Source organism: Eulemur rufifrons, chromosome 1 (assembly GCF_041146395.1).
Source record: "Eulemur rufifrons isolate Redbay chromosome 1, OSU_ERuf_1, whole genome shotgun sequence".
In the NCBI taxonomy this organism is placed as follows: Eukaryota; Metazoa; Chordata; class Mammalia; order Primates; family Lemuridae; genus Eulemur; species Eulemur rufifrons.
This window is the reverse complement of record NC_090983.1, coordinates 65,229,914-65,242,656: the sequence shown is the minus strand read 5'-3', so window position 1 is coordinate 65,242,656 and position 12,743 is coordinate 65,229,914. Positions and strand designations below refer to the sequence as shown.

Below are 12,743 nucleotides of genomic sequence, written 5' to 3'. Positions count from 1 at the left end.
AAAGTTCAGGGATTTCTTCTGAGGTGAAAGAAAATCAGAGAATAAAATTACAAGCTTTAGATATGCTATTTGCAAAATAAATGGTATATTTTCCAGGTTGGAAAGTTTACATGTACTGTTTTATTTTATCATGGAAATGTACCTATTGATGTAATATTTTTAAAATGCATTTAAAAATGTATTCACATAAGGATAGTATCAGGAATATGTATACATTAAACTTTTTTTTAACATCCATGGCATGTTAACTTTTGATACTATACAACAAAAAAATTTTCCATTTTTATCAAAATCCTTTTCTTCCAGTTTTTCCTTGTGTATTTATAGAAAAATTACAAAAGGTTAAATATCATAATCCCATAACTCACAGTATTACACCCATTTTCTCATCTCTAAACAGCTTCTACAGATTGTACTTATATTTTAGCTACACCTTCACTAACATTTCTGTAAATGTAAATCTCACAGCAGGATGCACTGGTGCTCTACAAAGTGTGAGACGAAAAGAACAATTTACTAACCAGTTAAATTCTAAGTCACCTTAATTCAGAAAATATTTACCTAGTTTAGGTGCTAGACTCTGTGCTGGTTATAAGAAAACATTAAACGAAAGGAGAAAACTGATTTTTATTTTATATCTCTCTCATGCTGCTATAATCATTCCCAAATCTGTTAAAGTCTCTCTTTTTTTTAAAGGCAGATTTATTAAATAGTAGCTCATTTAGAATTTTCAGATAAATAAGAATTTATCTTTAAATCAAGTGACTGAAACTAACAATGCACACTTTCACATGTTCAGAAGAAATTTAACTTGAATCTGCAGGCATGGTGTTATTTATATTTGCAGCCGCTCATACAGAGAACACCATGCCATGCTTTTAGCTCCATTAACTGTTAAATGTTAAACAGTGTAACTTTTGAGGGAGATGCAATAAAGGTAAATGGAGAGTTTTTTTTATCCAAATAGACATTTACAAATAGCAATGGAAAAATGGCTTGATCTATATGAAGTATTTTATTTTATTTTTTTTCTTTCCAGTGACTACCCTCTGCCCTGCCAAAGGCAACACAGAGAGCAGCCTATATGAAGTATTTTAAATGGCTGTTACATACTAATTTTGGAAATATTATTCAAAATATTCAGACTCTAGAAAGCAAAATATTTTGGACATAGTTTATAACTTTATTATGTTAACATTTTAAAATGTTAACTTTTTTAGATTTATCAGTGAGCATGAAATATGGAAATTCCTATGTATACTTTTACTTCTGGCTTGATCACTGTTATTATATTTTACCAAAGATATTTTAAAATTGACTGTAACTCTTTTTGGTATTAGAAAAGTGGAAAAATAAAGGTCAGATAATGTATAGTAGACTTGTTCTGAAAATGGCTGATTTTCGTACTCTTCAAATAATGACTCAACTACCACTTAGAACACATTGGGAAAGATAACTGAACTTTCTGAGGCTCAGTTTTTTCACCTGTAAAATGTAACGGTATGTCTTCTAAAATCGTAAAATGTTCAAATAGAAAGCACCTAGTACCATAAAAAGCAGTGAATAAATATTAGCTTTGTTCTTTGTTCCTCAACACTTGTATCAAAATATATTTATTAAAAGTCTTTAATGGAAGCCAGGCACAGTGGCTCACACCTGTAACCCAACACTTTTGGAGGCCAAGCTGGGAGAATTGCTTAAGGCCAGGAGTTCCAGACCAGCCTGCGCAATAGCTAGACCACATCACTACAAAAATTAAAAATAAAAATAAAATAGCCAAGCGTGGTAGTACATGCCTGTAGTTCCACCTACTTGGGAGGCTAAAGCAGGAGGATCACTTGAGCCCAGGAGTTTGAGGTTGCTGTGAGCTATGATGACACCACTGCACTCTAGCCTACACAACAAAGCCAGACTCTGTCTCAAAAACCAAAAACCCCCAAATTAATGGAAAAACCATAAACAATATTAAAATTATTAATATTGAAAGTACCCATCACTAGTTACCTAGCACTACCAAACTTCTTTGTTTATAAATTTCTGTAAGAGCTGATCATTAGGCTCATTTACTTCCTCAAATTTTATATTTCAACAATATTAAACTAAAATATCAGCATGTCTCTGAATGTATGATCTTTCAAATCTATATGCCCATTTCTTCTTCCTAGATTCCCTTCTAATTTATACTTCTAAAATCTAACCCAGATGTCTCACTCCTCTGTAAAGGTTCCCTGGTCCCCTCTCTAAACAATGAATTACTTCCTTTTGTATTCTTCTCCTAAAACTCAAATCATCAGAAGAGACAGCAGAGTTGAAATAAATGAAATGTAAAAAAATACATTTTAACAATGGCATAAAATTTCTTTGTCAGACTATCTTGGTGTATCAGAATTAGTTTTGACAGAAAGCCCAAAAGCTAATGGCATTTACAAGATAGAAGTTTAACCCTATCACATCAAAGAAGTCCAGATGTAGGCAGGCCAGTGCAGTCAGTGTGACATCATGTTTACTAGGGACTTTCTATCTTAATGCTCTGCCTATTCTCAGTACATGGTTTCCACTCATAGCCTGATTATCAAGCCCACAATTCAGCCAGAAAGGAGGAAGGCAGGTAAGAGAAGGTGTGCATCCATCCCTTTTAGGATGCTTTCTGAAAGTTGTGTACACTACTTGTGCTTACCTATCTCTAGCCAAAACTTAGTCACATGACTACATCTAGCTGCAAGGGAGACTGGGGAAATGATATTTTTATTCCAGATGAGCTGGAATAAAAATGAGAAGAGAAAATCAATATTAGGGGACAACTATTAGTCACTAACATACTTAGTTATATCTTATCTATGCATAGGTATCTAACTGACATTTTAAATTTATTATCCAACACCAATATTTCTAACAGTGTGTACAATGTAAGATTATATAGCAATTTCTTCTAAATCTCAATGATTAAGTTAATTATTTCTGTTCGTAGAGATTTATCTCTCTATAAAATTTAAGTAATATTCATAATAAAATTACCAAGGAGAAAAAAGGAAATTTAATAAAAACAGAAAAGGCCACTTTATTTAAAGGTTGCCTTGTAACAGATTATTAAATATATAGTAAAATATTAAATAAGAAAACTTGAGGCCGGGCGCGGTGGCTCACGCCTGTAATCCTAGCACTCTGGGAGGCCGAGGTGGGCGGATCGTTTGAGCTCAGGAGTTCGAGACCAGCCTGAGCAAGAGCGAGACCCCACCTCTACTAAAAATAGAAAGAAATTATATGGACAGCTAAAAATATATATAGAAAAAATTAGCCGGGCATGGTGGCACATGCCTGTAGTCCCAGCTACTCGGGAGGCTGAGACAGGAGGATCGCTTGAGCTCAGGAGTTTGAGGTTGCTGTGAGCTAGGCTGACGCCACGGCACTCACTCTAGCCTGGGCAACAGAGTGAGACTCTGTCTCAAAAAAAAAAAAGAAAACTTGAAAATAAAATATAGCCATTGTAGTAATGAAATTACGTATAAACAAAACTGCACATAAATGAACCTGCATAAATACTCTCAGAGAAGAAAGGGAATTGAGAGATTTGAGAAGAAAAATCTACAAAGTATTGTATTATACTCTCTATAAATGCTATTTAGAGAGGTTTAATCAAGTAGAACATGATCACGACACAGAATAGTAAAAATTGTAATAGTATAAAGGAAAACCAGGTTGAATCCAAGTTCTCACTCTATGTAATTTTAGGCAATAACTTTACATATAATGATGAGTATGATGAGAAAATAACCTAAGTATGAGCCATTCTCTGTGCTAAGTGCTTTACAAAGCACTTATTTCATTTAATACTTATAACACTCCTGAGATAATATTATCCCTACTTTAGAGAAGAAAAAAACTGGACCTTAAGACTAAGTAATTGACTCAAGATCACAACAGCTATATAAATAATAGAGCACAGACTTAAACAAGTCCATGTTCTTAATTATTATGCCTACTTCCTCCCCTCAAACTTTCTGGGCCTTAGTTTTCTCCTCTGTTATATTAATGTAAGGGCAATGTAGCACAATCTAAACTATTCTAAAGTTCATTCTGGCCTTTTAAAATGTTGGCATTCTAGGTAAGTCTGACCCCTTTTCCCCAAATAAAGGAACTTTATATCAATAGGTCTAATTGGCCTCCTTGCTGAAACTTACACAAGTCAATAAAGTTATCATTAATATATGTAATATGTAAAGTAGAAACACATTTATTAAAACTTGCAGACAAAAGGGCCACAATTTGTAAGTGGGTAAATTTGGATGTTTGGGATTTATCCCTGATCTTTATGGTTGATTTCATGCCCCTTGGTTTATCTGTAAAGGAGCAAGCTTTAAGTTATGTCAGTAAGAAGGAAGACAGGTTAGCAAACATTATGTTTAAATCTCATGTTGATCATTTTAAATACAGGTAATGCATCATTTTATAGGTGAAGATACTGAGGTACAAAGAGGCTGACTTGCTGAGAGTCACATAACTACTACACAGTGACATCAGTACTTGAATTCTACTGGTTCTAAAACTTATGTTCTTTCCTATCTACCCTGCTTCCTATTGTTCAGTTATGAATACTCATATATTAACATTCTTATTTCAATTTTAACATAAGAAAACTAAAGATACTAATTGATTTAGCACTTTCTGGGGTATTTATGATTACCAACAAATACTTGCTGAGTACAGTTAAGAAGATGTATATTAAAATAAATATCCAAAATACAAGAGAATATATGTTATCAGTAACACAAGAGTAATAAAAATTAAGCATTACCAAATTATTAGGGAAAGAGAATTACTTTCAATTAGGATTATTAGGGAAAGCCTCACAGAGATAATTATTTGTGGACAAAGCATTGCAGAGGAGCTTTGATTTCATCAGAAGAAATTTTTTATAAGTGTGAAAAGGAAAAAGAACATTCTAGGTAAAAGGAATGACATGAACGTAAGTATGGGCCGGGCGTGGTGGCCTACGCCTGTAATCCTAGCACACTGGGAGGCCGAGGCGGGAGGATTGCTTAAGCTCAGGAGTTGGAGACCAACCTGAGCAAGAGCGAGACCCCATCTCTACTAAAAATAGAAAAATATTAGCCAAACAACTAAAAATAGAAAAAATTAGCTGGGCATGGTGGCGCATGCCTGTAGTCCCAGCTACCTGGGAGGCTGAGGCAGGAAGATCGCTTGAACCCAGGAGTTTGAGGTTGCTGTGAGCTAGGCTGATGCCACAGCACTCTAGCCCGGGCAACAGAGTGAGACTGTCTCAAAAAAAAAAAAAAAAAAAATGAATGTAAGTATGGAATCAAAATGTATATTCAAGGTGGGGGATGTAGTCCACATTGAGTAGAGCATAGGGTTCTTGTTAATAATTAATAGGAAATATGTTGAAGCCAAACTGACGAGGGGTCTTGAATACTAAGTTAGAAAATCTGGATTTGATCTAAAAGAAAATGGGAGTGTGGATTTGATCTTAAAGGAAATGGGAAGCCACCAAACATCTTCAAGTAAAGAAATAAAAGGAACAGAGTTGGGCTTTAATCAGATTAAACTGGGGATCCCGTACAAGTTTCAGTGGAAATGATAATGGCCAGAAAGAAGGGAGAGAGAGATCAGTTAAAAGGTTTAGACATTTCTGTGGATTGTGACACAGTGGGAAAAAATTGAAATCCTCTGGACTTTCAAAAATTTTTGAGAAAAAAAAATATAACGTGTATATTACATAACATACAAACACCTGCTATGCTTCACCTCTGAAAAAATCCATAATATAATCTCCCTCTCTAGCCACAACACTCTATTCTTTTAGCTCTTACCATGTTGTCTCATTACATCAGTTTATATATCTGACAAGCCCCTTGATCTCTCTACTTTCTTTAAATACATCAGCCTTTCCTGGCCTAATATTATTCCAACCCCACTGTCAATATGTACTTGAACTATTCTTTCACTGGCACCCCCAACCTGAATCAATGTTGAAATCTACCCTCACTTCTTAACTCGAGGGATTGGAGAAAGTCTCACAACCCTGACAAAGTCATTAGAAACAAAGGATTTCTAATATCAGTCACTAATGAACTTCTCAAATGAACATTTCTTAGTCTTTAACTTATTTAACATCTGATAATATCGAATATCACCCCTCTTCTGAAATTCTTGGATTTAAATCAGTTGCAATTAAATGTGCACTTAATATTACCCTAAAAATAAACTGTGGGAGTCAGCATTTTTAAATTAAAAAAACAAAAACAAACTTTTTCATCCAATGCTTATTTTAACTTCCTAAATTGTAAAGCACTAGATGTTAAACAGAAGGTTACTACAGAAATTTGTTAATATTTGTTAAAAATTATTCAGTTAGAGCAATAAAATTCTGATTCAGAAAAAACAAACAAGAGCTACGAATCAGAGAAAGCTAAATGTCCCCTTAGAAAAATGAAGGAACATGCCATAAACATCAGTAGACTAAATGATGATGATGAAGCCTTTAAAAATATTTAATACAATAAAAATTCTCTATAGCCTCTGAAAAATGTTAAACTCAACAAATAAACCAGTTTTCAAAATAAATATTTGAACATAAATACAAAGATCATCTATTTGTGGATTTACACTTCTGATAATTATTGGTCATATTTACTTAACGAACAATTAAAACAGGGTTAAAGAAGCAGGTTCGCTGAGTAAATAATTTGCTCAAAATTTATTATATATTGTTTAGGAAGATTTTCCAAAAATGCTGCAAATCTCATAAGTCAGATTTTACTATTTAGAATTTTATGATGATGTGGGCAAAGGCCTAGGACAAACATTTTCTTTAGGCAATATATTTCCTTAAACACAATAGAAATTAACACTTTAAGAGAACTATCCTTTTTCAAACAAATCTCCATATTTGGAAGACCCTTTATAAATCAGCTAAATATCTTAAGTAAGATGCCTAAGAATGCTATCAAGGCTATGTTTTCATAATCTTTCCTTAATAATTCATTACAGTCTCAAGTAGTTTTATTTTATTCTTTTTCCTAATGTAAAGCCACCTTAAATATTTTGCCACTTTTTGGTAAAAACAAAAACTAAAAAAAGATGATGTTCAGGGTATGATTCACACTGAAATATGTTAGTACAATTAGGCCTATAATTTCAGTTATGAATTAAAAGTAATTTTCATTTTAAATGTTTTTTTCAAATCCTTTAAAGCTGTATCTTAAAAGTATTTAAATAACTAGAAGTATGAGATGTGATTTACCGAAAATGTAAACATTCAACTAGCTGGTTGAGAAATAATAATTTTAAATTTTAAATATTTTCTAATTCAATTCCCATTCTCAAAGAAAATGAAACATCATTAAAAGCTTAACTATCATTTTGGTCTTACTGTGATCAACGTGGTCAATCTTGTGACATCACTATTGAGAAACCTGCAATAGGAAAACAGAATTAGCAATCAGCTGAATCATACTTGAGTAAGAAATTTCAGAAACTGAAAAGTTTGTTTAGAATTTTTGTCTTTCTTGATGCCACAAGTCTTATTTAAATTAATCTAAATTAGCAGGAAACATACAATTAGCATTACACAAGTAAGCATAAAATGCCTGAAGTTTATAGATTGTTATTTTTTACAGTATGGCAGGTTATGTTTTAGTATATAATCAGCAACACCCTGGAGCTAACATAATATATTAAAAAATAAACTATAGGACATGTGGGTTACAAATTTTATTTGTTTTCAAATATTTACTAAGAAGAGAATCACAGTATCTTACATATACCACAAACTGAAGGCAGTTAGATATTGTTTATAAATACTTTTCTCTCTATGATTAGCAGTTCAGCTTAGAGCCAGAATGTTGTCTATTTAATATAGGAGAAACTTCCATATGCTAGTCTTTATGAATAGTGACAAAGCTATCAAAGATTGAAAATACCATTGGAAATAATCTAGTATAAAATACAAACCCAACGGAAGTATAAGTTAAATTATTTCCTGAGCTATAAATGGCTTCAAGTTTACTCCTGTGAAATCTAAGCTTTTTAAAATTTCTTTATTAAGAAGGCTTAATTTGAGCTCTTAAATGTTTATTGTTAAAAAGTAACACACTGTTGCAGTGTTTTAAGGTTTATAAAGGGTTTTCATGTTTATTTTATTAGATCCTCATAACAATTTTGTCAAAGAAGCAGGAAAGCAATAATTCTTACAGGTAGAAATTTAGTGCAGTCCAAGATTTGAAAATCTGTTATTTAAAAGTACAGTTCAAGCCAAGAGTGTGGACGAGTTCACCAAGGGAATATAGAGAAAGAAGAGAATATCCAGGAGAATTCAGCAGATACCTATATATAAGGCTCACTGGAAATAAGAGAAATGGCATTGTACGGTTTTTTGTTTTAAGTTCAAGAAGTAAGAGAAACAGAAAATATACTGGTTGAAGGCAGAAGAGGAAAGATTTCCAAGGAGGAGAATGTATTGAACAGCTTTAAATGCTGTATAGAGGGGTAAAAGAAGATTAAGACTGGAAACATATTCTCTTTAAACTCACTCTCCCACCCCTATTGCACCAAATCAGATCAGAAGATGGCTACATAAATGAAACATTATTACTTTCTATATCCAAAGAACTACCTTCCAGGAATTACTTGCCTAGCATTATGCTCTCAAAACGAAACAAATTTGTTTGTTTAATCAAAACAAAACAAAACAAAAGTCTTGTGATGGTAAAAGAGTCACTATAAGAATGAGTCTTGTGAAGGAAATGACTCTGTTTTCTATAAAACTCTACAATACAAAAAAGGTATTAAAAAGTTTGTAAATAGTCACATTCAAACAATACTCAACAATAAAAAAGATAAAAGTAAATGTTCCATTTTACTTTTGATTTATTAGAAAAATTATAATTAAGACTAGGTTAACAGTTTAAAAATGTATGCTTTACTCAAAGCCCTAAAGTTCACAGCATACAAAACTAGTAAAGGCATTCATTCCTCATGGTAGCAATTTTTACACATGACTTACTGGGTACTTGCAACTGCATGAGGAAAAAAAATACATGAAATTAAAATGACACTAGAGGATAAAGTCAGACAAATCTGAAAGCTTCTCATAAAAATCCTAAGTGGCTTTTACAAGCAAAAGGTAATTCTTGAAAATCATTTCAAAACTAGGAAATGCATTCAAATTACACATATAAAAAGTAAAGTTACATTTTATGAAAACATAATTCAACTAATATAGTGGTTATGTGCCATTTCTCTACAAGTCAACATTTTAGTAAATACACAGAGAGAAAACCTCAACTATATTTACCCTGAGAAAACATCCACAAATGTTACCCACTTACCAATGTGGGAAAAGAATTCTAAGTCATGATATTCATCCTGTAAGTATTTTCTAGCAATTAGCATGTATTATCTTTATTTTTTCTAATACTCTGCCCCAAAATAGAGAAAGTGGTTCTTTATGTAATCAGTTTTAGCATAGACAAGTCTTAACCTTTACTTGACAACACTATATACCTACAAAGTAAGAATATTATCCCTACCTACCTCAGTAAAAAGATTCAAAGAACTAAATGAACAGAATACCTGTTTTTTCTCACATAACTCAATCTGAACATGGAAATAAATGATTAACTCTGAAATCCATTTAAAGTAATAGGTACTAAAATATTTAATCATTGTTTTATGTATCAGTTTGACTTTTTTCTGTGTTCTATGCTCTTTTCAAGGTGTGGTTATACAATTAAAAAATTATTTTCAAAATTTACATATGAAAAATAATCTCATAAATCATATGGTATTTGTAGGTTGTTTCCATGTTGTAATCTTGGATTATGGACATGGACATGGAAAAGTTAAGGACTGCCTCTATCATTCTCTTGTTAAACACATTTTGGCATATATTTTTAAGGTTTAATAAAATCTTTATTATAAAATCCAAACTTGCTTCTACCTAATCATTTCAAATCCTAACATTTCTTTTATTTATTATTTAGGGAATATTATTCAGTAGGGAAAAAAATTCACAGGCTTCTGATAAGCAATATATATATTTTTTTCAGAGAAGAGGAGGATACTTGTAAATAATAGAAACCTATATACTGGAGAAATTGGTGACAATGTGATCTATCCAGTGCAATGGAACTTTCTGCAACTATGGAAATGTTCAGTATCTACACTGTCCAATATGTTCCTGCTACGGTTTGTATATGATTTGTTTGTTCCCACCAAATCTCATGTTGAAATTTGATCCCCAGTGACTTACCCCCTGAAATAAAGTGCTCATACATGTGTAGAACTAGAAGAAACAAAGAGTCCTATAAATTTACCAACTCAAAGTAATTTTTATTTTGATTGTTTGTAATTTTTTATTGATAAAAGCAAGGTTGTCAATGCCAAGATTCAATATATTGGGCACTATTTAACTTTAGAGATCTCATCAGGCTTTCTAGTAGGCTGAGTAGATCTCTAATTCAATACCTACTAGAGGTGGGAGGATCACTTGAGGCCAGGAGTTTGAGACCAGCCTGGGCAACAAAGCGAGATCCTATCTCTAAAATAAATAAATGGCACACGCCTGTCATCCCAGCTACTTTGGAGGCTGAGGTAGGAGGATCAGTTGATCCTAGGAGTGAAAGGCTACAGTGAGCAATGATCGTGCCACTGCACTTCAGCATGGGCAACAGAGCAAAGACCCTGCCTCTCTAAAAAATAAATAAATAAATCCCTAACTGTCATATCATAACCTAAAACAAAGTAAGGTTCCTTAAGAATATTTTTTTCGGCCGGGCGCAGTGGCTCACGCCTGTAATCCTAGCACTCTGGGAGGCCGAGGCGGGTGGATCGCTCGAGGTCATGAGATCGAGACCAGCCTGAGCAAGAGCGAGACTCCGTCTCTACTAAAAATAGAAAGAAATTATATGGACAACTAAAATATATATATACAAAAAATTAGCCGGGCATGGTGGCGCATGCCTGTAGTCCCAGCTACTCGGGAGGCTGAGGCAGTAGGATCGCTTAAGCCCAGGAGTTTGAGGTTGCTGTGAGCTAGACTGACGCCACGGCACTCACTCTAGCCCGGGCAACAGAGCGAGACTCTGTCTCAAAAAAAAAAAAAAAAAAAAAAAAAAAGAATATTTTTTTCCTTAAGAGAGCTAGCTGCAAGGCCGGGCGTGGTGGCTCACGCCTGTAATCCTAGCACTCTGGGAGGCCGAGGTGGGCGGATCGTTTGAGCTCAGGAGTTCGAGACCAGCCTGAGCAAGAGCGAGACCCCATCTCTACTAAAAATAGAAAGAAATTATATGGACAGCTAAAAAATATATATAGAAAAAATTAGCCGGGCATGGTGGCTCATGCCTGTAGTCCCAGCTACTCGGGAGGCTGAGACAGGAGGATCGCTTGAGCTCAGGAGTTTGAGGTTGCTGTGAGCTAGGCTGACGCCACGGCACTCACTCTAGCCTGGGCAAGAGTGAGACTCTGTCTCAAAAAAAAAAAAAAAAAAGAGAGCTAGCTGCCTTAAGTACTAAATAAAATCAAAAGCAAAAATGAAAGAGTATGTCCAATCTCTTTAAAACTTTAAAGAGATGATTTACAAGGATTCTAACTCTTTGTCACGGTGGTATAAGAAATATATTTGGCATTTGTCCCTGGTTCCTGCCACAGAATTCCTAAAACTTTTGGAATTTCAAAATGACATCAGTATCTTTTGTTATTCATATTGAGCCCCTAAGTTTATACTAATGAGATGACTTAGAGTAGAGCCCCTAGATAGCCTCAGTGGGGGGTGAGGAAGGGCTGGAGATTAAGCTCTATAAAAACTATGGATTTGATGAGTCTCCATTTTGTTGAACCATGGGGACAGAAGCTCCTGAGCTCCTTTTCCAGTTTGGTGAAACATGGGGATCCTTCTGGACTTCACCCTATGGTACCTCTTCATCTGGCAGTTCATCTTAATCCTTTATAATAAACTGGTAAACATAAGTAAAATGTTTTCCTGAGTTCTGTGAGCTATTCTGGCAAATTATCAAACCCGGAACCTTATAGCTGGACGCCCAGTCTTGCAATTGGCATCTGAAGTAGGGGCAGTTTTGTAGGACCGAGCCCTTAACTTGAGGGATCTGACGCTAAATCAAAGTGGATAGTGTCAGAACTGAATTAAATGGTAGGACAAATCCGTTGGTGTCTACAGAGAACTGGAGAATTGCTTGGTGTGGGAAAACGTGTCAGAAGCGTTGTGTGAATGTAGAGGAACATCTGTTTTGTTTTGGTTTTTTTCAGTCACTCTCTTGAAATCACTACGCTCTTGAACTGAAGAACTAATTGTCAGCAGTACTCTTTAGGTAAAACCAAATATAAACAGCATTTGAAAATCACTTCTTGTATTGCCAACGATTTCATTTTTGTCAGAAAATAAATTTATATTTCCACAAGTTACTAAAATGTATCAATTAATAATTATACTGGGCCGGGCACAATGGCTCTCGCCTGTAATCCTAGCACTCTGGGAGGCTGAGGCAGGAGGATTGCTTGAGGTCAAGAATTCAAGACCAGCCTGAGCAAGAGCAAGCTCCCATCTCTACTAAAAATTGAAAAAAATTAGCCAGGCATGGTGGTGCGTGCCTATAGTCCCAACTACTTGGGAGACTGAGGCTGGAGGATCCCTTGAGCCCAGGAGTTTGAAGTTGCTGTGAGCTAGGCCGACACCACAGCACTCTAGACTGGGTGACAGAGCAAGACTG

The 12,743-nt window shown here is 34.4% G+C and overlaps 1 protein-coding gene across 4 annotated transcripts in view; it reads right to left on the bottom strand.

The window, feature by feature from the left end:
- BAZ2B (bromodomain adjacent to zinc finger domain 2B) overlaps window positions 1-12,743 on the bottom strand; it is a 256,050-nt gene that overhangs the window by 195,786 nt on the left and 47,521 nt on the right. For all 4 annotated transcript variants that reach the window (XM_069496896.1, XM_069496681.1, XM_069496717.1 and 1 more), the window contains exon 2: window positions 7,391-7,433. The gene's annotated coding sequence lies outside the window, so the exon portion shown is untranslated. The remainder of the gene's footprint in view (window positions 1-7,390; window positions 7,434-12,743) is intronic.